The 26,430-nt window shown below is 34.9% G+C and overlaps 1 protein-coding gene across 2 annotated transcripts in view; it reads right to left on the bottom strand.

Moving 5' to 3' along the window:
* Window positions 1-26,430, bottom strand: part of LOC118195342 (uncharacterized) — a 123,160-nt gene that overhangs the window by 88,735 nt on the left and 7,995 nt on the right. For both annotated transcript variants that reach the window (XM_085817199.1, XM_085817200.1), the window contains exon 2: window positions 7,666-7,769. The gene's annotated coding sequence lies outside the window, so the exon portion shown is untranslated. The remainder of the gene's footprint in view (window positions 1-7,665; window positions 7,770-26,430) is intronic.

The raw sequence follows: 26,430 nt of genomic DNA, 5'->3' as shown, positions 1-26,430 counted from the left end.
AGCAGGGCTAATCCTTCTTCTAATTCCATTTCAGATTCAAGTGTATCTGAAAGCATACTCTTTAATGAGGTATGACCAGAATTTATTGTTTTTGAGCTTATGTTATTTGAAGAATGCTTTGTTTGTTTTTTAATACAGTACAAAGTCTGAAATCCAGACTCATCGGGACTTCAGTGATTCCAGATGTGGGATTTTTTCGGATATTAGACCACCAGTTTAAATCTAGTAAGATAGCATGTAGAAATTATAAATTAAAAATATGAAATCATGATTTATGAAATAATGAAGTATTTATGATCTAAAGGGTATCAAAATTTACAAAAAAAAAAAAAAAAAAAAAAAAATATTTATTATTTATTTGTTTACCTTATTAAACATTTCTTTCAATATAAGTTATTTAAGTTGCTTTGATTTTTGTGCTAATACTTTCTCTTTAATTCTGTAGACAGGCATAATCTCTTGTTCAGTTACATTGTTGAAGTCATGTAACTCGAGAATTCCAACTAACTTGTCAATCGAAATTTTTTTATTTTTAGTAACTTCTCTGTCACTTTTTTCATTATTGGTAGCAGTATTTACTACAGATTTCTCCATTCATTAGATGATTGAGAAACATTGTCATCACAATGAAAAACTTCTTTTATGTCATCTTCATTTATTCCTGCTTCTCCACATTTCTTTACAAAATACATTAATTGGAAAATTTCACCTTTGTTTTGCGATATACGAACACCTTTAAAATTCACGGCTATCACTATCAAATTTAGCTATCATTCACTATACATATTTGGCTATGCATCATGAGCTTGGCGACTAATGACAGGTTGTCCGTTAAATTTCATCTTGCTTTTATCACGCACTGAGACAATTAAGACTGAATTATATTAGTTCAGTTATTTATTATACTTATGTCTATTTCTTGCACATGCTTAAGGCTTATCAGACTTCTGAATAAATAAATTCCTACATATACACTGGTGTGCAAAAATTAAGGACGAGACGGTTTTTTTCAATATAACTTTGTACAAAAGCTTTCCAAATCAACACATTTAATACTGTAAGATCCCCAATACGTAAGGACATGAGTAATGTAAGCAACACTTACTAAAAGAGAAATCAGAGGGATAAAAAGCTTTATTGAAGAAGTAGCATGGAGCGCAATGCGACTGAAGGTCGAAACATCCCTGTGATGGGTGTCCAGCAAGAAACATCCGGTCTTTAATAGGGGATATGATTTTCCCTGACTGCTAGGCAGGTTTCACAGCATCTGCCCATGCTGAGAATGAAGGTGTCAATGAGTTGTTGAGGCATTGCTGCCCATTCGTCTTGCAGCGCCAATCGAAGCTCCGGAATTGTTACTGGTGGTAAGGTTACGAGCTGCCAAGCGTCTGCCTAGATAATCCCATACATACTCGATTGGATTGAGATCCAGAGATCGTGCCGGCCAATCCATACGTTCAATATCCTCACTCTCTAAGAGCTGTTCGGCAGCTACTGTACGATAACATGGTGCATTGTCGTCCATGAAAAGGAACTGCGGACCCATAGCGCCTCTAAAAAGATGGACATATCGAAGAAGAATCTCGTTACAATAACGGGTCCCGTTGACTGAACCTGCGTCGAAGATGTGAAGGTCTGTACGACTACCAAGCATGATGCCTCCCCAAACGAGAATACCGCCACCTCCATACCTGTCCCTTTCAATGATGTTCGAGGGATGATTGCGGCTTCCCCACTCTCTCCAGATGAGTATGCGATGAGAATCGCTACTCAGAATGAATCTGCTCTCATCTGTAAAGAGTACTCGTTTCCATTCATTGTCTCTCCAATTCCGGTGTTCCCGGCACCACAGAGAATGCCTTCTCCGATGGGCAGGCGTTAGAGGTACACACCGTACAGGGCATCGTGCAAACAGACCACCACCGTGCAGTCTTCTGGCCACGGTAAAACGCGATATTGGTCGTCCAGTCGCCTGTGTCGTGTGTCTAGCGATTTCTCCCACCTGTTTCTTCTGGCCTGTAAGGCAATATACCGGTCATCTGCGGGTGTGGTTCCTCGTGGACGATCACTGCTAAACCCCCGGATAGCTGTTCCTGTAGTTTGAAATTGTCCAAAGTCGTGAAACGATGCTGTGAGCAATTCCGAACTCTGCAGCCACACTTGTCACACTGTGGCCTTCCTCCAACTTCCCAATGATTCGACCTCGGGTAAAAGCATCCAGATGTCGTCTAACAGATTGATTATTCGCCATTTCTCGCTAAGGCAGCAACTCGGTGTGATTTTAACTGCTATATGGCGTGCAATCTCTTTGCCAGAAATACTGATCTTACACGGACAACATGCTTTATACTACTCAGACACTACCCCATTACGTCTACCTGCGTATCTGTGCATGTGCTACTGTACATCACCTTACTTATTCTCCTGATTGGTCTTTCTGTCCGCTCTGCCTCTTCGTTCAGCTGATATGCTAATTTTTCGACTTCGTCCTTTATTTTTGCACACCAGTGTGTACTTAAGCCTTATTGGTGCTAGATATCTTACCGGCTGATGCAGTCTCTGTGGGTCTAAATTCTCACCCTGGTGCAACCATACAAGCACTGGCGCTGGTTTTGGGTTTATGTGAATGACAAATAAGTTATTTTTAATTCAAATATCCCTAAATGTGATCTTTTGGTCTATGAGTATCATCAACAAAATCTACTTTTAGCATATGGAAAGAAATTTTTGGTAAATTTTTCCTCGTCAACATTTTTAGCACATTTAACTTAAATCTGTAGTCATCGCCAAGGATGACGTCAACATAAAAGGTTATCATACTCCTTTATTATTCAATTACTAACATAAACAAATTATTTAGGCATCAGTACATGAGTCATTACTCAAGTTGTCATGTTTTGACAAACATGCAGTGATGAAAGGAAAGTATAATAAATAATGATTCGCCAGGTTGGCATCAGATCAACGATGTATCTATGTGAAATGTTTTGGTTTGTGATGTGTGCCATGGAGATACGCAGCAATGGAGCCAAATTGCTGATCATACAAATTTATGCTAAAATGATTGTTTCTTCAATAACAAGGTATTTTATTTAGTGTCGAAGTGAAATTAAGAATCAGGACTCTCCAGATGTTTCATTATGCACAGAGGGAGGAAATCAAGTACACATGCATAAAGCCTATGAGAAAGACATTGTGGGTGTTTTGAGGTCTGGATTTTAGATCATTCCCGATATTGGACGTCCAGATTTTGGACTTTGTAGTGTATTAATTACTTCATGTATTTTATGAGTTTGTGTATGTTTAGTACCGGCAGATAAATTGCTATTTGGCATTTTTTGTGGTACTTCAGTTTTAGTCGTTGTTTAATGGTAATTGACGTCTGAATGGTTATCGAGTGAACAGATTTTGTTGCATCAGCAAAACTCAGATTTGGACATCAAGTTGTTGTGCTTTCAAACAATCTCTCAGCTTCTATATATGATATCTTTTTGGTTGCTCTTATAGTTTGGATATTCTTTTCGGATTTCCATTTGCAACAGGAACAAAAGAAGGATGGGTGAGTTACTTTACAATTAACACAAAGACGCTCGGCAGTGCAACCCTCACTTTCAAGGTTCACAGACGAGGTTACCGTGACATGCAGCCTTTGAGTGCCCAAACTGCTGGCATTGAAAACAATGCATAGGGTCACACCGGACAATAGCTTACTTTAATGTGATTTGGTTCAATGTGATTTGGAAGTTGAAGAGTGTTAAAGGTCAAAATAACATGCTTAGTATCAATTAACTGACCATCCCTTCTTACTTTAATATGATGTGCGCTGCAAACATTTTGTTCAGCAAGTTTGGCAATGAATTCTTCGTTCCACACTGTTAATAGGTTGATTTTTGATAAAATGCCAGGACTGAAATTTAGAGTTTTCTGTGTAGAAACTGTAACAGCAACTTGTTCCATTTTTGACACAGTAAGAAGGGTCTTTGATTGATTAGCAGAGACAATTTCTATTAATAAGCATTTAATTGATTTTGGTTCTTCAGCAAAGAGTTTCATATATTTTTTAACGTGGAAAGGTAACATTTTATGCAATTTTGTAGATCCTGTCATAACCAAAAATAAGGGAACAACTGTAGGATTCCGGTGTTTTCTATACTTTTGGTAGTTTAAGGTCTTTTACTAGATGATTCCTTCGCAGTTTCATGAGGTGCAATAAAAATTCATGAAGCCATACTTGAAGGAAATAAAAATTCTGACTCGGCGTTCCCATCCAACACAGAGTCCAACAAGATTTCTGCGCCAGGAATAACCGGGTCTATATGCAAACTGGAGCCCCACAGTCAGCTTTCCCGAAAGCAGGTACTCCCAAGATCTTATCCCCAAGCCACTGGCACAAGGACCAAAGAACAGCTAATTGACACCCACAAGGATGACAAAGTGCCTCCCTGATACAGAGGCCGAGTGTGTTGGAGATAGTACCTCGCCCCTTAACTACTAGGACCCTCCTTTCCAGCGACACTGGTCCCCCCCACATGGCAAACCCATGGAATCCTTTTCTCACCATTGGAAAGCTAGAGACAATGGTTGTACCAGTTTCTCATGACTTGCCCCAACCTCGGAAGAAGAAAACCACATGGTAGAAGGAAAAGAGAAAAGTTGCAGTTAAGAGGAGAGGAGACGGAAAAAGGTTAGATCACTGGAGCCCTGAGATTGTGACACCCGATCACCAAGATGGTAATCCCCTGAAGGATCTTCACCTGCTACGCTTTAGCTGGGCATATTGGAACAGCCTTCACGCCTAGTGCATAAAATGGCTAGGGAAGGTGATGAATGAAAAACCTATTAACTACACAGCATCTAGAATGAAAAGTGGCCTCAAGAAAGTACTGCTTTTAAAATATTGGAAACGGTATAAATAAATGTTTTTTCTACTTTCTTCAATATATTTTTAAATGATTGAAAGATAAAAGTTATAATTTCTTTTTTAAATGAATTTCTTTGGCACCCCTCCTAGTCATAGTGCCTCAGTAATGTCACCCTTATACTAAAACTAACTACAACATCCACAATCTTCTTAAAATGATAGTATTGAACGTATCCATTTATGTGAGTTGTAATAGTTGAAAATTACATTTTACACTAAGCTAAAGTAATAACATATGTATGTAAATTAATAAAATGATAACTTTTAAAATTTTATTAACTTAATTCCAATTATGTCTATATACAAAAATATTTGGTTTGATTAAAAAAAAAAGAAGTAAAAAACAGTAAGGAATGGTTGTATGTAAACACTGCAATGTTCAGCACTAGTTTGGTTGCAAGTTAGAATAGCAGACGAGTTTGATTCCTTTATGAATTCATTCAGTTATTCTACGAGTTCAGGCGTAATGATTACACTTGATTGGTTATATCTCATATTGTCTACTAGGTTTCCAGAATATTATTTTATGAAATGCAATTTTTTCCATATATGAAAAGTGCCCTGTATATACTGATCTGCCTGTTTCTTTTGGGTAATAATATGCATATGATTACATGTTAATCATTTTTGAAGATGAAATACCATTTTCAAGAAACGTATCGTCCGAATGTAGCTGAATCGATATTACATATCACACTGCTGCATTTAAGAGTTCTGACTATGAAACATTACAAACCTGTTTCTATTCCATAATATTCAACAAGATCACTGTTACCCTTAAAATTGAACAGCTATTCTGTATTACTGTAGGAAAATTTTTTAATACTTTGTCACTATTTCATTTAATAAGTCTAAATGAACAAATGTGTAAATAAATAATTTGTACAGAAAAATGCTACATTAGTTAGAACTTTGAGAAAACATACAAAAGAGATACTACTCTTATCTTTCTAACTGAGAGATACACAAAGAAAACACACAGAAAAACACAAAAAAACGAAGCAACTTAAACAACTTACATTGAAAGAAATGTTTAATAAAGTAAACAAATAAATATTAAGCTTTTTCTTTTTTGTAAATTTTGATACCCTTTAGATCATAATTGCTCTTTATTTCATAAATTACGGTTTCATATTTTTAATTGTATAATTTTTTTTAATTGTATAATTTCTGCATGGCATCTTACCAGATTTAAATTGATGATCTATAATCTGGAAAAACCCTTAATCCGGAATCACCGAAGTCCCGACAAGTTCAGATTACGGACTTTGTACTGTATTTAATACCAGATTTTATTAATGTGGATATAAATAACATAATGCAGTTTTTAATTACAAAATGGAGATTTTTCTCCCCCTTTAAAAATATATCTAGTATTGTTCTACCCAACAACATACTGGAATTGTACCACATACCTTTTGACAATTTCAACAAGAGCAAAATCCTTCGCCTGAGAATTCTTGATGTATAATTAAAAAGTAACTGTCATATTATTCATAAATTATAACTATTAAATGTATATTTAGACTACAATATCTAATATTATACTTCTTCCAGAGATTCAGCAATTTTTAATTTCACATCACAGTCAATATGAAAAAGAAGTAGATTTCTAGACAATTTTATCGTGGCCCACAGAATCCAGATAAAAGGCAAAAACAGAAATGATAAATGCCCCTTCTAATAAATTTATTGATGCTATTACTGTTAATTCATATGCATTATTTTTATTTAAAATAAACAAATCAATTTTTTATTAAGTTTTATCTTAAGACTGTTGCTCTGATGAAAACTTTTATTTAATGAAATGAAAAAAATCAAGTTGCAGTAAGAAGCTCATTATAACGCATTATACGAACTACAGAACAGCAATTTCCACCAAATGTATTCTCTTAAATAGCAATGGCTTTAAAAGTATTTCCTAAAATTTTAGAGCAAATACGAACAAATTATTTATTCTATTATTGCATTTTTGCAATATTTTATAACTTACATAACATTAAATATAGCTTCTTAAAAATAATAGTATTGTCTTAATTATTCACTACTAAGTTGAAGAAACTAATTTAATTACGTCTGAATACTGTGAAGTGGGAATAACAGATAATGGATTAAATATGCCCATACTTTTCTAACCATAATTTAAAATTTTTATCTGATTTTAAAGAAATGACACCTTTTGCAGAAATCTTTTCTTTCTTAAATACATAATTTAGGAATAAAATTTCAGTTACAAAGGAACAATATAAGTTTCAAAATAACTGTTCAATAAAATATATCTAGAAAAATCCACTAAATTATTAAAAAAAAAAAAAAAGTTTTGAAAATTATCAGTGGTACATTTCAAGTTAAATATTTAATGGTTTCAATTTCCTAATAAAATAAAAAGAAAATAAGTGTCTAAAATTGCCTTTTATATATTAGGCTTGTTCAACACACAGGTTATGGGCCATGATTCAATCCTGCAGTTTGGTTTTATTAATATGTATATTTTTTTTAATTTGGGGAAAAGGGCTTTTACTACACCTTTTTTTAAATAACAGAATCATATCTATCAGTTTTGCTCTAGAAATTCAGTAAAACATTTTTGCAGTGTTTCACAGAAAAAGATTGGACAACCCTCATACATATAAAAATATATATTCAGACTGGATGGTATGACAAAAAAAAAAAAAAAAAAAAAAAAAAAAGCTACTAAGAATTTAGATAGAAAGAGAAATAAATTGTTTTGATAATTCACTTACCAGGAGAACCATTTCTGTCTCCTGAGAAGCGTAGAACTGATGCATCGTTCCAATGAAATACAGCCATTTTTAGGCACTCCATATTTCATACACTTGTTTCTAACCTAAAAAAAAAAAAAAAAAAAGATTAATCAGCTCTAATATGCTGTTATCTGTCATCTGATGCTACAAAGATATCACACAATTAATAATCATATGGTTGTAACCTAGCATGGTTGTCATAACCTGGCATGGTCAGCAACATGATGGTAACCTGTTCAAAAGCCTGTATTTACATGATGTATAAAATAGGATATTTATTTCTGCAAAACAAGGTTTTCAATAGCTCCCAGTTGGAGAAAAAAGGGTGACTAAGATGTTTCCTACATACATTACGTATTTACTATACCCCATATTTTTTAAGGTAACTTCTACTAAAATCAATTACATGAATTAGATAAGGTAAAGCTATTTTGTATAAATGGGCAATTCTGTTGGTAAGGCTTCGTTGGTAGTTGCTGTGGTAGAGGAATCAGCTACCACTATGATATATGTGGCCTGGTGGTTGACATGAATGTCTGCAAATGTATTAGCTTCACAGAGACAGCTAAAAATACTCTTCAGCTGAAAAGTCTCTTGGGAGACTGAAGGTAGGAAAAGGAGTGGGAGAGCAGAAGCCCAGAGTTGTAATCAGAAGTTTTCCCAACAGCCGTCTACGGAAAGAAATAAGTACTATGGAGAAAAAAAGTTTTCAGCTATGCCATTAACGAGCAACAATGACAAGGATGACACCAAAACCCGCCAGAGTAGCCAGAAAATAGCAAGACAAAAAATGCCTTTAAACGAATAGAGGGGTTTGAGAATTTGAGGGTTCAAACTCCTGAAACATCAAAAAATCCCTCTAAAGTGTATGAAAATACTGTGGTAGTGAAAAACTCTCAATTGCCTGTAATACAGGTCCTTTTAAATAATGTTTCCATAGAAGCACTCATAGATACTGGTGCAGAAGGAAATTTTCTAAATCAAAACTTTTATTATAAATATTTTAGAAAAGTTACATTATTTAAAAATAACACGACAGAAATAATAACCGCTCGAGGGAAAGTGTGCGAATGTATTGGGAAACTCTCACTTAATGTGCAAGTTACGGATGAAAACCTTAAACTATTATTTCACGTAGTGAAATATTTGCAGAACAAAGTCATTCTGGGAACACAATTCCTTAGGGCCGCAAATGCAAGAATTGATTTTTCAGCTAATTCAATCCCGTTGGATATAGATTCAAGGGTGGTGAAAGCTGCTGAGAAATCGACCTCCAGCATTTAAAGGAAGATGAAAGAGCCAAGCTGCAAGAATTGGGAGTCTTCATCATTATCTTCTGCCGGGAAGACACAGATAGTAACTCCTTCTATTGAATTTAAATCTAATAAACCTTGTAAAGCCAAACCGTACAGATATGACAAAGAGAAAGAGGCTATCTTTGAAAAACATATACAAGAGATGTTAGAAAATAAAATTATAACACTCATAAATAGTGAATAAGCAAGCTCTGTTGTGCTCTGCAGGAAAATGAACAATTTACCCTCTACAGATCCGAAAGCATATCGCTTTGCTATTGATTATAAAAAACTTAATAGTTTAACTAAATTTCCAGTATATCCTTTACCCATGATTGAGGAGATTATTAATAAAATAAAATCTACAAAATTTATGACTACTCTCGATCTCACTCCAGGATATTTTCAAATTGCCATGAAACCGGAAGACGTAAATAAAACTGCTCTTATGACTAAAACAGACACTTATGTGTTTTACGTATGCCTTTCGGACTATGTGGGGCACCTTCAACTTTTCAACGTGCCATGGATATTATTTTACGCCCTGTTCTTGGGAAAGCCACTTTAATTTTTAGATGATATCATCATAACAAGCAGTACTATTGACGAACATATAAAAGACCTTTACGAAGTTTTTTTCATTATTGAAAGAAGCAGGATTAACTGTAAATGCATCAAAATGTAACTTTGCAACCAAAGAATTAAGATATCTAGGATACAAAATTTCAGCTAAAGGCATTGAAATGGAGGATTCCAAAATAAAAGCTATTAAAAATTACCCTCCGCCAAATACGGCAAAGAAGCTCTCATCTTTTCTTGGACTATCTTCTTATTATCGTACGTTTACAAAAAACTTCACTAACATTGTTGAACCTTTACTAGTGTTAAAACGAAAACAATCAAAGTTTGTTTGGACAGCTGAGGCAAACACAGCCTTCAAACAATTGAAAGCAGCTTTTATTAACGCACCAGTGTTAAAATTTACAGAGGGCGATGATAGTTTAGAGATTGCAGCCGACGTCTCAGATTATGCCGTGGGTGCAGTGCTAATGCAAAATCGGCATCCCCTGGCATTTTTTAGTAAAACTTTAAATACCACACAGAGTAACTATATGGCGACCAAACAAGAAACATTAGCCGTGTTTTAACGGCAGTTCAGAAGTTTCGGGTATATTTCGGAAAAGCGCCCGTCACTGTGTATTCAAACCATGCTGCCGTAGGTAGACTATATTCGGGAAAGAATTTAACTCCTAGACTAATTAGATGGGCCTTAAAGTTACAAGAACACAACTTAATAATTAAGCATATTCCAGGTAAAGAAAATACTGTGGCTGACGCACTATCAAGAATCAAGATAGATGACAGTGGGGATCAAGTAAAATGCGCAATTTTAACATCTAAAATTTTAGATTCCCGAGAAACTATCATTTCTGAATTAAGGAAGGATCCAGAATTTGGTAATATCTATGTGTTTTAAAGGATCCAGATAACTTCGAACATCCAGACTTCGCTGCAATTAGATACAGAGCTCAAAATTACGAGATTGCAGACAACTTATTATTTTATACTAGGTCTTCGAATATAGGATAGTCATGCCAACCGCACTACGGCTAAGCATTCTGAAAGAGTTGCACAACATCCTGACAGCTTGGTGTAAGATAAACGGTGCGTAGAGTACGCGAAGCAGTGTATTTTCCGCAACTACAGATAGTAGTAACTGCTTACGTCAGGTCCTGTAAATTATGTCAGCTAATTAACGATGTTAATTATAGCCCAGCCAGATACCTAAATAGTATTCGCGCAACTTTTCCTAATGAAATTCTGGGAATGGAACTTCTGGGCCCTTTTCCCCAAAGTGACTTAAATAAAAATCGATATCTTTTAGTAATTGCTGACCATTTCTCCAAATGGATAGAACTATTCTGTTAAAGTGAGCATTGGCTAAATTGGTCGCTGATGCGTTTTTGCACAGGTATATCTTAAAATACGGCGCACCGTTAAAAGTAATAAGTGACAATGATAGGCAATTTGTAAGTCAAATTTTTTAGGATTTATGTACAGGACTGGACTTACGGCATATGAAAATGATCCCTTACAGACCACAATCTAACATCACGGAAAGAGTGAATAAGAATATAGTTAAAATAATTAAAAGCTATGTTAAAAACTACAAGCGCTGGGATAGTCGATGAGATATCGATGAACTATATGCTTTAAGAACAGCCAAGCATGACATGACGGGAAAAAACGCCCACTGAATTATTTCTGGCTAGAAAGATTTTAACCCCATTCGATAAATTATTTTTCGTCCAAGTAAGGGAACCTGAATTTAAGCAGGCGAATATTCAAAAACTAATTGATGAAGCGTTGAAAAATTCAGATATAGCAAGAGAGCGGCAAAAGTTACATTATGATAGTAAACGCCACGAAGCAGAATTCAAAGTAGGGGATAAGTTTCTAAAAAGAAAATTCACCCTGTCTAGTGCTCCAGAAAATTTTATGTCGAAGTTTGCACATAAGTTTGAAGGTCCATACATCATGCAACATATTGTTGGGGCAGTAATTTATATCACTTCAGATTCAGGCGAAAGAATAAAGGCCAATCCCGATCAGGTAAAAAAATATTATGACCGTAATGATTTTGATATATTAAATAGTTTTTTGCAGGATTGCGAGATGGAAGAGGCAGCAGTGACAACTGTGGTTTCAGTTCCAGCGCAGTGCTTTCACCCCCAGAGAAAAAGAGGACAAAAGATCAAATAAGGCCAGAAGCAACTCGAAGTGTGCCACAGAAAAGAATGCCAAGAAAGATGGAAGCTCCAGCGAGGAAGAAAGTTAAGAATACGCAGTCTGCCAGAAGAAAGGCTCCAGCCAAGAACAAGGATAGCCATGCCAGGACAAGGTCTCACAGCAGACAACAAGAGAAGACAGCAAAGTCGTGGTTTACTGAAAGATCGACAAGACCACCTATGGGTAGAATAAAGACATCTACCATTCCGCAAGTTTCTCAGCATGGCCCGAAGCAACCAAGAATGTCTATGCAACAGTCTTCTACGACGTATGCTCAAAGAATCAACATTCCTGCTAATAAATATAAAAAACAGTCCAGTTCAAAAAGCGGATGCATAGAGGAGAAATAGAAAGATCGACCCCAGCCACTGGAGCGAAAACAACGAATACAAATTCTAAGTGTGAGCAAACCTACTTGGAACAGTTCTGTAATAAACGCATGATGGAGTACCAGCCAACAAAACACAAAAGATAAGTAAATTTTCAATAAATCCTATCTGTCTGTAAAATTATATGTTAGTCTTTTAGTACGAAATTTTATGTTCAAGTTAATTGCCTCTGTGGAAGACTAAAGTTAGTTAGGTTTTGTTTGTCGAAAGACTATTTATGTTAACATGCCAAAAGTTCTGGCCGTATACAGGCAATTTCTTATTATTCCTTGGTAATGAAAATTTGTTTTAGGTTCGCCCTTTTGGCGAGAAGAAAGAAATCAAGTAACATTTTTTTTCTCTCATTTTATTCTCTAGTAGGCTAAAAGTATGTGATTGTAAAATGTGAAAATATCTATTTTACTAATGAAAAGTAACTGTAAGTGCATATTAAATTCTAAAGAAATTATAATAATTATGTAGTGTGAAAAGTTTGAATTACATTTAAAAGTTAATGGATGAGAAGTTAATGAAAGAAATCGTGAATTCAGGAAATTTCAGTCAAATTAAATTGTATGTTTCTGAGCGAAAGATTACATGTTTCAAAAGCCAGAAGGGGACTAAGCTAAAATTAAGCATGAATGTGGACGAATACTTGATACCTTGAAAAAAAAAACCACATTGTTTGGTAAACTTAAGAAAATTACATTGAAATCTAAGGATTTAGAACCTCAAGAAAAATTTCAATGCTTGTAAATGCAAAGTGTTCTTTATTGTATGTTCAGAAACATGTATTCATAGTTATTCCTTCCAAGACAAGTTTCAGTTTCAAAATGAGCAAGAACTATGGAGTCTACAACAAAAGATGGAGTGGAAAACAAATTATTTGTATTATAATTTAAAGTTTAGTTTTTGTATGTAAATGGAGCTCAGGGCAGTTTTTCTAGAATTTAACAGTTTGTAACAGGTCTTTAAGGACCTTTATCCAAGTCTGCTAAATTCTGGCATCGGCAACTGTAGGGATTTTATATTTATTTTAACCGTTTGAGTCGGGTGAAGCGCTATTGCGCTTCACTTGTCGTATGCCAAAAATACGGTGCAGCGCAATGGCACTTCTCTTGTTTTGTATCAAGAATATGAAGACGCTGCTGTTGGTTAGTATACTTTACGCAATTATTGAGAGCAATTGTAGTGATATCAATCGCAGTTGTTTTATAGGAATTGGAAATTTTCATTTTTTTACCAAGTGTTATACTGATAATTAAGAAATAACCCATGTCAAGTTCTGATTCATTTGAAAATGAATATGTTATGAGAAGTGATAATGAAGAGTATAGTAATGACTTTGAAAGTGATAGCGGAAGTGACATCATCATTCGTTCTAAGAGATTACGAGTTATTAGTGATAGCAGTGATGATGATGAAGTAACTGCAAGTACCTCCGATGACGATCTTATTGATGAGTTTTTAGCCGTGGATACAATTTTTTTGAACGAATCGAATACTTTTTCTGAAGTACCTGGACCAAAGCATGCCTCTCCTCCTGATGCGAAACCAATTGGATATTTCAATAATTTTTTCAAGTATACTAACCAACAGTGTCTTTGCATTCTCGATACAAAACAAGAGAAGCGCTTCTCGCTGCGCCGTATTTTTGGCATACAACAAGTGAAGCATGCGCCGGACTCAAACGGTTAACTAATAATTTATATTTTAGTTCAGACTTTCCTATAAGCCTTCATTCCCCTAATTGTCAGTGCCAGAATAGTTAAATTTGGTAGTGCGCGTGACGTAAATGCAAATTCTACTTTGAGGAGGAAAGTTTAAATACTGAGGTTTTAGAAGGAGAGAGAGAGAGTTGGGCTCGAGCAGGTACAATTGCTGGTTCAAGTGGCTTGAATGCATTATCTGCTGCCACTAGTTATAGAAGGGGGTCGAAGGTCGGTATCTTGCCGAGCCCTGTAGATTAGTTTAGTAATTGTTAAACATTTCAATTTTGATTTTCAATTACCTGCTCTTCAGTTACCGCCCAAGTGGAGGCGAAGTCTGTTAGCATCAAGTTGACGCAGTGTAAATTTTAAAGAGTTAATAAAGGGTTTGAACCCTTCTTCTGTGTAGTTTCCTGCTACTCCTGTATCCAGCTAGAGGTTAAGCACCTGGACACTACAATTTATTCACATTAATTTATTAACACATTATCGGTTGAATCACTTCGGAATTTTTAAAAATTCCATAAAGCTAACTAAAAATACTAGCCGGAAGGAGCAACTGTATGGCATAGAAATTGGCTGAGAAACGGCAAAAAGTACAGTTTTTGTAATACATTTTAGATTTAAAGCCTTAAAAAACTTAAAATGTGTTTTTCTCAAAACAATGTTTCGCATGTTGACATACATTGTATATCATTTAATTCTGATCTCCAAACTTCGTATGCGTATTCTCAGACAGACATATTATCAATGATGCATATTTTTTTTTAGTTTCATTAATGTGTACAGGCATGATAGGGTCAAATTTTGCGATAAGTTCTTTACACATTAAAAAATTACCATTATTTCTTTTGAATAGTTTGTTACTGGAACCATGAAAGGCTAAGTTTTGTTCAGCTAAAAACTGAATGGTATAGATAATTCTTTCAAAAATATCGCACCAATGCTTAGTTTCGTTTTTTAATAAATTCTGAATCGACAGTTTTATCCTTTCGTAATTGATCTAAGAAATTGGATCAAAGGTATAGGTTCCAGAAATACATTTTACTTTTTCGTGAAGTTTTAAGTGGTCACTGAAGTGGTTCCAGCCATTAAATCTAGAACTACTCAGTTTTACATTGCTAAAATTGCTAAAAATTTTGCAACAAAATAAACAGAATACAGGAACCAATCCCTTCTAATTCTTTCATTGTTTGGCAAGATTCGAAGAAAGCACATCTCAGAAAATTTACATCCATTTTTTGTCTTTTGGTAAACTTAAACTGGAAAGCAAGTTTTGATAATATCTGGAATCATTTTTCAAGGCTTGGTATTTTGGATGGCAATAATCCGGGATCATCATGCACAGGCAAATGCGTATCTACTGCAGAAATTGAACATTTTACTATTATTAAGACACAGTAACATGCCGAATAAATACTAATTCAGAAGTCAAACAACAAAAATCAGCGTTATATTTACAAAATTTTCACAGGTCTAGTTTCGATGGTTTTATCCTCAGCTGCAAAACCGCTGGTGGTTCGGTAAAACCATCGAAACTAGTCAGCGGTTTTGTAGTGTTATAATTTTATAAAATATATATATATATAAAAAAGTTCTGTCCCTGTTTGTTATGAAGGTAATTCTTTTAGTTATTGAATGAAGAAATGTGGTGAGTAATTTATTATTAATCTTAGCCAAATTTATAAGTAATATCTTGTGCTAATTCAGAAGTCAAACGACAAAAATCAGCGTTATAGTTAAAAAAATTTCACAGGCGCAGCTGAGGATGGTGGTTCGGTAAAACCATCGAAACTAGTCCTGTGAAATTTTTGTAAATATAATGCTGATTTTTGTTGTTTGACTTCTGAATTAGTATTTTACTATTATTTGCAATACTATTTACTTATTTGCGATTCCATTCAGCTAAATTGGAGATAGCTAGGATTTCTAGATGCTTTCTTCACGACACAGCTTTTCATCTTTTGAATGCCAGACCTTGGAATGTACACTTTTCTAGACCGCAACTTTTCCCTGACTCGCCTCATGCACCTGGAGATGCAACTTTTAGAATGTTAACTGGGCACTATCGCCTCCGTGCTCTCTTTGTATGACTGAACAAGATATGACTGCTTAGAGGTGTGCCCTACACTATCTGCTCTTTTTTGTCATGAGCGAGATGGAGAGCCTGTTGTCTAATGGCCAAACGACAGGCATTTGATAAAGAAAATAAAAGATTTTTCTATTAATTTATCCAATCAGCTGCATTGAAGTTGAAGGTAATTCCCGGGTTAAACACTTTCTAATCATTAGGTCCCTTTTAGGCAAATTTTGGTAATTTCAGTGGTAAATGAGACGCTGATAGATAACTAGTGCTGGTAGAGTCAGCTTGGGTATTCTCTGGGTTTTGGAAAACTGAGTAATTTTAAAATTCTGATTTATTTCATCTTCCTCTCGCTTTCTTTTCTTCAGTAAATTCTGATACCCAGAAAGTTCTTTCTGTTTTTCTTCTGACATCTGGGAAAAAGTGGAAATAAAATAAAAGAAAATAGCTGTTATAAGAACTATTGAGTAAAACACTACTTCTCAAAAACACTCAAAAAGCTACTGCTTTATATATTCTATCTTACTTCTGAAAAACTGAGTATATCTTAAACCACTGTTGAAAAAATTATGAACTATTAGATCAGTAATAAATAATTCAAGGAGCTGGTGGTACTCTTTTGTTTATTAAAATAAATAAATAAAATTTAAAGTATGTATTTAAGACGTAATGAAATAATGAAACATTTTTCTTCGGTTTTCCATACAACTAAAAATGAGAAAATAGTCAATTTTTAATTTCAGAACACCTTGTATATTTTTATTTCACTACAAATCTCAAATAGGTATACAGTCAAAAGTCTTTAATCCGGACTCGCCGGGACTTCGGCGATTCCGGATTATAGATCATCAGTTTAAATCTGGTAAGATGGCATGCAGAAATTATAAAATTAAAAATATGAAACCGTAATTTATGAAATAAAGAACAATTATGATCTAAAGGGTGTTTACTTTATTAAACATTTCTTTCAATGCAAGTTGTTTCGTTTTACGTGATAATACTTTCTTTTTAATTCTATAAACAGACATAATTTCTTGTTCAGTTACAAAGTTCCGCTGTACAAATCCTATAATTGCTGTGTCGTGAATACCGACTAATTTGTCAATCGAAACTTTTTCATTTTCAATAGCCTCTGTGTCACTTTCTTCACTATCAGAAGCGAATTATAATGATGAGGAATTTGATTTAAATCATATCAAAGACGGAGTATATCGAGATGAAATACTACATTTAGTAAGGAATTATAAGCCACATAAAATAAAAACATCTCTCCTGAAGATAAGGATAGTGCTGACAGATCAACTTACAATTCATTGCGCGCCGCGACATAATCTGCTTGCAAGACACCTCTTTTAGAACTTATAAAAATCTATCCTGAACAGTTAAAAGAAGTAACCCTAACAGTAACAGTTCTTCCTCCTACCTCACGTTAGTGTGGAAAGACTCTTCTCAGCTCTGAAGTTTATCAAATCGGATCTATGGCCTCCAATAAAGAATAACTTGCCGAAGCTATACTCTTTCTTAGAAATAACTAATGCCAGTTTCTCCATTTCACAATAAATGCTAATTAATATAAATAACTTGCTATGTCATCCATTTTTTTTTTCCAGTAGCATCTATCACTTCTTTTATATTAAAAAAATAAGCTGTAACCCCATGTATATATGTTTATATATATATATATATATGTGAGGGAGTCAGAGTCTGTCATTTTCCCTACTGACTCCACAGCCCTGCGAGAAACCGCTGAGAGTAATCTTAAAAGACCTGCCAGACACTGTCAAAGAAGAAGCTATCTTTAATGACTTGGAAAGAAGAAAATTTCCCATATTAAAGGCAAAACAATTCCGAAGAGGAAAATCTAAGAATTTTGAAAAACTTCCTATCTTCCTACTAGAGCTGAAAAAGAATCAAGCTAGTTATACTATTCACTACCTGAATAATATGTTCAGTTTCAACATAAGGATAGAAAAGTACAACCCTAAGAAGAGGCCAGTGCAGTGCTACAGGTGTCAGGAGTGGGGTCACCTTCAACACCTGTGCACGAATCCAGAGATGCTGTATATGCGGTGACTTCTACCGAAGCAAGGAATGCCCACCAAAGAAAGAAGGCCTATCTGTATTTACTGTCAGCAAAATCATGCGAGTAGTAATCGTGGATGTAGTTACTACAGAAGGAAATTTGAAAAGAAATCAGAGATGAAACCAGCACCCAAGCCTGCGGAATACAAATCAAAAGATGATGACTTTCCCCCAACTCCCAACCAAGAACTCATTTGAAAAACCAAAGAAACTCGAATACTCCTCAAGCCGAGGGAGAGAAGAAATTTATTAAACCCCCTCCAGAAGATTTCAGCGAAGCTGTTAATTGGCTGCAAGATGAAAAAGTGAATAACTTCCTATGAAATATAATTGAACATATTGAAAAGATACACTCAGCTAAGAGTACATACAGCAGAAAAGTTTTCAGCAGGATTTAGAGCGGCAATGATGTTGATGAAATTTGCTGAAGAAGGAAATTAAGGATTTTTAATCCGGAAATTAGGACTTTTGCAGATTTTTAACTATTAATTTTATTTTTCTCAGTTTACATGTTCTCCTGTTTCAATCAGCAGATCTCGGGGTCAGTACTTGGGAGAGTGACCTCCCACGTGACTGGCTCCGACGAATCAGAACTTACGAGGGAGGAGTCAAGTGATAGTTTGGACTTTAGCTCAAACAGCACCAGGATACAGCTTCCAGGTGGCATTTCTTTCCAAGTTTTCAATTCATGTATTTTTGTACATGCTCTAACTTCACTTGTTGGCGTGGAGGATATTTCCTTTAATTAATATTACCAAGCCTAAGGCATAATCCACGATAGACCGACTAAAGGCTGCCACAAACCAACTCAACAGAACTCATGGAGCCACACTTTTATGCACACTTCTGTTAAACAATCCATTTTACTAAAATGTTCCTTTTAGAATGTGCCACAAGTTTTCAAGTTCGCGGTTGTATTTAAGTCTGAATTTCCAGGACATAATCCAGCACAATAATTTTATTTTCCAACATGCATCTTTTGACAAATTTCTAATTGCAGCGTGGAACCAAGTCATGCTGACATCCTCTGTAGAATAGCACAATTCTATGTTTAAATATTTCTCTATACATGAATGAATTCATCATTCTGTTAGTATGAATACACATCCAGTACCATCAGCAGTGAAAGAAACCCCAAAAACATTTGTTTCTTAAGGCATTTTATGGTTTGTTGGATATGTTGAGATCTCACTGATTCTCCCTCACTTCATCTAACAACATTAGATACATAACCATGAACAAATAGATCAGCCTCATCACTGAAAATGACTTTTCCCAGTCATTTATCATCCCGGATTTGTATTTCGCATCAATTGCTGTTTGTAACATTCCCCAATGATGGTTTCATAAGGCTGAAGTAGCTCATAATAGATCACTCCGAGTTGATCCCACCAGATGTACAGCATTATCTTCTTGCCATGAATATTCAGTTTGGCTGTTGAAGTATGATGCATGGCTGGGCTTACTCGTCCCTCATCATAATTCGATGCAAAAACCCCTTCCGATTTTGCCTTTAGAGCAGTTGTTCACATGTGAAAAAACAGCGTTCAACGCCTCTTGGCCTTAGGTTCATACGGAACCTAACTGCCATGTTTTTGCATCATACCTATGGCCTTGAGACACTTTAAAATCACTTTTTGAGTCACTTCCTATGTTTTGGAGCGTTTGGCATGAATCTTGATCCAACAAAATGGCTCCAACTCAAAGTTTTCATATTTTACTGCTCACATGTTTTTATTGATGAAGCATGTTCCCCATATGCTTCACACAGCAAATGATGTCCATCAACTGCACTTTTCTTCAAAATAAAACAAAAAAGAAGTGCTTCTCGCAAATTTTGTTTTGTTGGTACAAATGTTGACATGGGCTGAGCATAAAGAAATTTTGCTGTTTACATTTCAGCGAAATGAAACAGACTGATTTTTAGATGGAAATGCTGGCGCTTTAACATGAATAGAGTTACAAGATCGTCCGACAGGATTTAATACTAGTAATGGCATCTTATGCTAATCCCACAAAACTTACTTGTACACTCAATACATCATAGGAAGCATACCTATGAAAATGCGATTAGCTTTAAACAGTAACTGTCTACCCATAAAGCTTGAATGTTTTGTACTAGTTTATGTTCGTAGACTTTAATGTTAACTTAATGCACACTGAGTTTGGTTAATAAGGCATTACTGGTAAAATTATTCTACCCAAATTGGGAATCAGTTGTTTAACTTATAATACAACAATTTCATTAACAGGTACAGCTAGACAGGGTATCAGAATTTCACAATAGTCATACAGGTACAATCCCACCGCACTAACAGTGCACCTCTGCCCCAATTTTGATAGACGGTGCCATGGGGGGGATGCATGGAGAATGTGCCCTGGGGAATGGATCCAAGGATCTTCCACCCTTGAGACAGATGAAAACATGCCGAAGGCCAAAACTGTTACAGGCAAAATCTATTATGTGATATTTTGAGAAAACAGAGTCTGGCAGATCAAGGACACAGCAGAAAACTATTACTGACTGAATTAGTATAAACGTGGTGGCAACACAGATGTCTAGTAGTACTACAAGCAAATATAATAGGACTGAAATGATTACAACTCTTATAATAGGACTCTAGAGATCACAAGAACCAATAGAATTCATCAGTGTTTTGTATCTTGCATGCCATGTTGTAACTGTATCCATACAAGCTGCAACCAAGTGTTATTCATAAGGAGGAGAAATTCACCACATTATACTGAAAAAAATCTCCTTACAATCCACAATGGATTTCGAATATCCTTCAGATAGATGAAGCACACATAGAAGCAAAAATATCAATAGCTGTTCCTTAGGGTAAACAGCAATCTTTATGCATACACAGCACAGGCTTTTCACTTGCTGCAAGATAACATGAGGTGAGGTTTCACAACATCTATCATCAATCACATTTTTTTTTTTTTTTTTAAGAAGAAGAATGTACCTGGAAAACATGCTTCACAATAGGCAGCACTACCTGAAAATATTATGTAAGAATGCAAAACTATGTTAGGGAAATTGAAATCTTATACAGTTTCATACTGATACACCCCCTCATAAAGCCGTATGATCCCAAGCAAATGATTAGATGGCCTAAGACTGTCAGACTTGAATCCTACTGACTTTTGATTGTGGAAACTATATGAAGCCCTGGGCATTCAGCAACTACCCACCTGACAGGCCCAGCAAAATTGAAACATCCTATTCATCACAAAGTCACTTCCATAGATCCACATATTATCAGCACATCAGTGAATGGTGTGATGCTAAACTTGAGCTATGAGGGGGGAGGGATGACTCCAGACTTCCCACTTTTGCAGCTATTCTTGAGTTTGATGAGCAGTATGGGGTCAAACATTGCCATGCAGGAGAAAGACATCCTCACTCAACATGCCAGGTTGTGCTTTCGTCAGGTTGTTTCACGTAACCCTGTCTAAGTGGCACAATAATGATCGGCAGCAATGGTATGGCCACGCTCCAAATATTTGATCAAGACAACGAATCACAGCTCGCACCTCAAAGCGAGACCACTTTTCTAAATGTCTTACAATTTTAATCACTTTGACGCACTTGCGAACTTATACTACCTACCCACACAACCGCTGCTAGACAACTAGTGCCATGTGCCCACACTCTGGGGATAAAGTATTCCAAATATTCCCTCTACAATAATTACTTTTCAAATGTTGACATTTGTAACCTATTTTTTTTGGGGGGGGGAAGGGAGGAATCCACCTACGTATTTACATAAAGGCAAAAGTGAATCTTTTATCCAATTATAATCAAACAGAGATTTTTATTCACCAACAGTAATAAAGAAATACTATTGGGAATTAAAGTAATATTACCTTCTTAAGATAACATCAATAACATAATCTTCATTCTTTAGCTAACATGCAATTACCAACTTTATTTTAAACTGTAATGCTATGAATGAGTGAAAAGTATGTTTGTTATTACAGAATACAGGTACGAATCTTATGACAATTTAATTTATTTTAAAAATGCTATACTAAAAATAAAGAACTGTATCTAAAGGCTATAAGTGCATTTCCATCTTAATGCACCAAATCCAGCATCAATATGGCATAATCCCCTCGGAGTTTTCCTCACATATATTTATAGCAATCCTTTTCTAGTTACCCTCTCTCTTAACATAATCGGTTGTTTTTAGAACAAATATAAGAATTTACATTCGTAATTATAATATTATTCCCTTAGACAACCCCTTTCTAACCTGATCACGAACATCAAATATATAAGCAACAACCAAAATGTGTAATTTCACAATAAAACTAAAATATACACCACAAACTTCCAATTCTTAAATCGGAGTAAAACTACCTTCCATGACAGCAGATATCAATAATTTCTGAATTATTAATTTCATCCATTTTAGCACAGTATAAATTTATCATATACACTTTATTTGGTGGGTATAACACAACACTCTTTAAAGGATTCACCATTCGGCACAGATTTCTTCAATTCCTGTCTACACAGTACCATAACAGAAATCAATAATCAATTGCCAAAGCAATTCTTTTCTTTTGGGGGGGGGAGATGCTTTTACAATAGGCAGTGCTTTTTTCACAGCAGACAAGTTCACTGCATGTAATTTTTTACTTTAAAATTTTGAAAATTTTAAATGATTAAAACTTGTTTCCTTAGATTGAGATTTCTACAAAACAAAAACCAATAAATTTAAAAAGACGATTCAAAGTTATTAAACGTGAACCGCAGATGCTTAAAAGGAAGAAGATGGTAGATAAACTTTAGGAAGTTTATACTACTCTGAAAAGAAAGTGTCAAACCAAAAGAGCAAATCAGAAAAAAAAAATATTGATAAATACTTTAATACGCAGTAAATGATTGGGAAATTACTAAACAAAATGTGCATGGTTTTATTTATTCACATTATTTTTATGCCTCTGATAATTCGCTTAAGACGAATATTTCCTACATTCCATCCCTGAATTTAATTCATAATTTTTATTAATAAAATGGTACTCGTAAAAAGAAATAATATATTCTTATTTTAATATTTTTCTTTAATAGATTCCAGGAAATCCACTACATAAATCAATAACTGACATGAACAATAGTAATCTTCTATTAGAGAAACACCTTCCAGAAGATCAAAATCATCAGGAACCTTTGGTGGTCATATTAGAAAAGATTCGTTATATTGTTGCATGCATACCGGTTCATAATAGATTGAATGCACACAGCTCCGATGATAGGTTGATAAAATTTCTTTTTCACAAGAAACACTTTAGAGTTCTGGAACTTTCCACAAAAATAATCACACAACTCTTCACAGTATCACATAGTACAATCAGTAGTTACACTTCAAACTACTAAGAATGTTAAACATAAACATAGACACATAAAGACGCATAAATAGTGAAGCTAATCCAGAGATATTTCAGTACTCTGAACTCCCGCTGAACTAACAACTGACAGCAGATACTCTCTCCGGTCTTATAGTATAGTTTTACCTGGCCACCAAGATAATTCTAGTGCTTCTAAAAGGAATTATTACTGGAAGGCATATGAGAACCTGGTACTGTTACGGATACACATGAAATCAATTACAATACTAATTATGATGATACAGGAATCGGACAAAAATGTCGCCAAGACGACATCTTGCCAAATTAGTCACCAAAACCATTGCCAGTTTGGCAATATCTCATCAAATTAGCAAGATAGCTATTCACTCAATGTTATAGACTTGCCTCTGTATTCTTACTTTTCTGGCATAGCATTGTCTCTAGATTTTCACGTTACATTATGCAGAAAAATACAATTTCACATATAACTGCACTAAAATCATCTATTTACGTACAAAACTCATAACCATACACTGTTATGATTATAAAGTAATGGGAATGTTTCATTAAAATAATGTACTCACAAGAAGCTTCAGCTTTTTCAGTAGTTCTTATGGCTTTCAGTCACATCTGACAATAATCCATATTTTATTTCCTTTATTAGTTTGAAATAAATTTGATTTTAACAAATATAGAATTTTTGCTTTGGCAGTCTCCTAAAATGACGAATGTAATTCAGCATAGAATTAATTTTATTAAATTTTGTTTTTGCAAAGGAATTTCTGCTACATAAATGTCTGAAATGTATCAAAAAGCCTTACATATAACATTCATGTTACTAAAACCAAAAGTTTTTAAGCAGCATTAACACATTGAGCGCCACGTCAGTCATTTGTGGCTGACACTCGATTTTCCGTTTAGGCAGCGTCAGCCATCTGTGGCTGACGCTCGACTTTCCGTTTAGGCCGTGTCAGCCATCTGTGGCTGACACTCGACTTTCCGTTTAGGCTGCGTCGACCGCCACTGGCTGACAGAGTGTATCATCATGATATATAACTATAAAATTTAAACTGTTTTATAGAATTACAGAAAATTTATTTAAAATTTACTTAATTTTGATTCATTACAGGATTAATAAATTTCATTGAAACACGGTAAATATAAAAAAAGTTCTCCATTACTGCTGTTACAAAATGTGACAACTCTCTTAGTCTTTATTCTGGCCATTACTCCTGACCCTACAATAACAGCACTTTTAAGCGGCGCGTGTGGCCTGAACGGGATTGCCTAAGGCGTGCGCTCAACGTGTTAATAATGATTAAGGTAAGCACAGATTCTGCCAGAGATGAACAATGCTCTAGTAGGTCACCCATTTTGACTAACAATCAAAACATTAGTCACAGATTTGGTAGTTAGCTATCATCTTTTAATAATCCAGGATATCACTTTACAAGTTCCTAAACTGCCTGGCTCCTGTCAAACAATTTAGACGGTCATTTAGGATTGCAGTGTATCACTTGTCCAGTTCCAAAAATATGTTCAAGTGGCACAGGAGATATTTTCTTTAATTATCTTTTTAAAATGCATTCATTACAATGGCTAACAAAACATGGATTTGCACTTTTGATACAAAAACAACAATCAAATTAATACCCTGAAATGATAAAGTAAGTCAAGAAGATCAAAGTCACTCAAAATCAAGATAATATTGATTATTTTCTTCAACTATCATGATGTTATGCAAAGTGAATTCCTACCACTTGGTGAACCTGTTAACATAGAATATAACACATTTTTTGTAGTGTTTTACGTGAAGTAATCTGTAGAAATTGACCTGAATTATGATAAGGTAACTCAAGGATTTTGCATCACAGTAATGTATCTGCTCACAATGTTCTTACTCGGCACAGATTTTAAGATAAGAACTTCATCAGATTTAACACTACAAGCTGGTATTCACCTGATATGGCACCATGTGACTGGTTCTCACTTTCATAATTTACTTTCAAATGATTTTAAAACAAGTAAAAAAGGACTGAAAAAATGCTAACTTTAGCACACTGAGGTGGAAGAGATTACTTTGAAGGTAATATAATATTGAATGATAAATTGATATCTGCATGTTTTATGGAATCATTCCTGAACATTTTTATCACATTAGTATACACACACATATAAATATTCCGATTTCCCCCCCACACACATCAATTCAAACTACTAAGTAACACAGAACATAATTCCAGAATATATATTTTAGACTGGTGTTCAAAACCGATAATAAATGATGCTTATAAAAATCTAATTACATTGCTGGCCATGCAACATTATGAATCAAGCATCAAATACGTTCAAAATTTGTACCATGTGTAGACCTTGATGGGGCAAGCAAATGTGCATTACCGAGCTTTTGCAAAATATACGTGCCAGTAGTACTATAAAAACAGAACAGTAGGCTATTTTAAGCACAAAGCTGCATGTTTTTCCCACTGTTCTTTAGCATGGAGAATTTCAACATGTCTCCTCAAAAAAGGGTGATTCTGAAAGAAGAAGAATTGTGGCTTACATAGACTGTGGATCATCTCCTTAGAAATTGGTATTTGTACTAGATGTGCACTGTGCATGAAATCAAATGTCAGTGATGCATATATGAAATCAATAGATGAAGAAGGGATAGACTGATTGATGAAAATGACTGAACCAACTTTATCACATCACCATATGAGAGGAAAGGCATGTTGTGCAAATGGCAATAACAGACTGCACAGCAACCCTAGAGCAAGAATATGGTCTAATCAGGGGCGTAGCTAGAGGGGTGCCAAACTGATGTTACAACATTTTAGAATTAAATGTTTTCCATCCTTGGAAAGCAGTAGGGGGTGCGAAATCTTCAGTTGTCCCTGGGCGCTGAATATGACTCTGGGTCTAATGCACAACCTATGCCAGGAAGTACCATTCATCATTTTCTATAGAGGAGAATTTTTTTAAGGTGTCCATTGCTGTGATTTTTTTTAATGCTACACTACAAGCATATGTAACTGTGATAGTGAACTGAACAC

The sequence above is a fragment of the Stegodyphus dumicola genome, chromosome 5 (assembly GCF_044657685.1).
Source record: "Stegodyphus dumicola isolate Sdum_Otavi_A_Nest chromosome 5, ASM4465768v1".
NCBI lineage: Eukaryota > Metazoa > Arthropoda > Arachnida > Araneae > Eresidae > Stegodyphus > Stegodyphus dumicola.
This window is presented reverse-complemented; position numbering and strand designations above follow the sequence as displayed.